Here is a 2,062-nt window from a genome sequence, read left to right on the forward strand (position 1 = left end):
AAAATCTAACGTTAGTTTCAAAACTTAGGTTTGCGGATGCGCAGTGTCAACTTTCTTATTTAGAAAAGCATTGAAATGAGATTCTTATAAACCGAAATTGAAGTAGGTAGCACGTCAAAAATGGATTGCACCTATGCAACGCTATCTTTCATATTTGTGACCCGATGTTTACGATTCTAATAGAAGTTGCATCTTACAAATGGAAAATGAATGCAAGTGGAAATGCGCTTTTTGTAAATCGTTTACGATTACTTGTTATTTATTATTTGCTACCGTATATAATAGGAATATGCACTGTTGCGTTGCGTTTACGAAGATGACTTGATGGACAGGAGACTCAACTGACTTGTTCAGCTCAAACCAGGGCTCAAACATATATTTTAGTTATATAGTGTGGAATTTGAGAATTGCAGCCATTTAAAAAAGCTGCTTCATTGGAAGTCGGAGTTGGAAGTTATACTTAAAATGGGTAAACTAAACTAACTGCTAATTATTTTTATTTTTTATTCAAATCAAATTTATGGGCACTATCCAGACTATCTTTGTCTGGAGTGAAGTGTTCTCAATTTACACTTAAATCATTAAATGAAGATATTTTAAACGAAAATTGTTAATCCTTGCAAGTACTCCCTGATTCAGAATTGACAAACGAAATATTCCTTTCCCAGAAAATGACCAAACTGTTTTAGAACTCGTGTTGCGCGGCGCTACACTACAGCAAGTAAAATTCATACAATCCATACACTGTACACGTTTCGTGGAAAAATTGTCACGACCGTATTTCCGTACACATCTTTTCCATTTTTTTGTTGGAAAGACGCAGGATAATTCCTAGGATAATTCTATGTTTCTATATAACGAATTTTTATTTCCATAACGCAAAATTCTACGTATGAAAAGTGAGATCAATGTATAATTTACCAAAGTCTGGGGAATTTTTCTATGAAACCTCTGCAAACGCTCATAAATGAACCGTGTGAGATCCCCCTTAACTGCATGACCAAAGACGTACTATACGGAATGAGATTTCAAATTGCATTTCATAAAAAATTGATAGTTATTGGCAAATATGAACATGCTGCCCACATGTATTGTATAATGTATGTACATAGTTTGTTCTCTGGCTGATTGATATGCAGAAAGATTCTTGAGCATAGAACATCTAGGAAAGATTTAAATTTAAACATTGCAATACTGTATTTGATTCTTTATATTTACCCGATATTTGCATTTAATTTCTAGATATCCGGAACAGGAACTTTCCCCACATCTGTCTGGAAAATTGCTTAAAAGCCGTATGGTAAAAGATTTATCTCTTGATTGCCACATTTACGTTATCCAGTATTTGAATCAAGCATTGAAATAGTTTGGATAGTTTACCGATTACATCGATACCCACATTCGCGTTCTGTGCGAGCCACTATTTATTTTCCTGAAAATGTGTTCCTCTCCAGTATTAGAAATGTCGTCACGTATTCTATATACACTTTCGTCAATAGTTTAGTATGTGCCATAACCCATTACTTATTAAAAATGTTCTAAATAATACATTGCAGCCAATGCAATATTCACCGTAGATTCAACAAGCTCATTATATCTGTAATGCTAAGCGCAACAGTTTTTGTTTTAAAAATTAAAGGCTCTTGGCAAGATTCGTAGATACACACTCGAGAACACTGCCAAAGGATTTCTGTAGACCTTGTAACTAAATTGAAATTTTCAGTATTCAAGCAACGTAAGCATTTGCTTGTGCAATTGAAACTATATCTAAATGCCGCTTTCATTTATTATGAGTCAAAAGTCTAGAAGGTTATCTTAATTTACATGAAATGAATTATTCAATGGAAACGGCGCTTCGTTTCAAAATTCCTTTTAAATTACAATAATTACTAAAGCGTTCAGAATGCAATATTCATTGTTATTCAAATATTCGTCATTAGATTTTTATTTCTTCTTATTGAAAACGCTAGCATAATTAGGGGATTATAAAGCTATCCGCATACCTCATTTTGATTTGAGAGAGGTGAATTATATATTTATGGATCGGTTCGCAACAATCGCT

The 2,062-nt window shown here is 33.4% G+C and overlaps 1 long non-coding RNA gene across 1 annotated transcript; it reads right to left on the reverse strand.

Moving 5' to 3' along the window:
* Positions 1–487: 487 nt before the first annotated feature.
* LOC116164177 lies at positions 488–1,742 on the reverse strand. Its single transcript, XR_004143825.1, has 2 exons — positions 1,219–1,742; positions 488–1,162 (listed from the first exon to the last, which is right to left on the reverse strand). It is a non-coding gene; the product is annotated as an uncharacterized LOC116164177 (long non-coding RNA).
* Between the last annotated feature and the right edge of the window lie 320 nt (positions 1,743–2,062).

This window comes from Photinus pyralis, unplaced genomic scaffold (assembly GCF_008802855.1).
Source record: "Photinus pyralis isolate 1611_PpyrPB1 unplaced genomic scaffold, Ppyr1.3 Ppyr1.4_LG2, whole genome shotgun sequence".
Lineage (NCBI taxonomy): Eukaryota > Metazoa > Arthropoda > Insecta > Coleoptera > Lampyridae > Photinus > Photinus pyralis.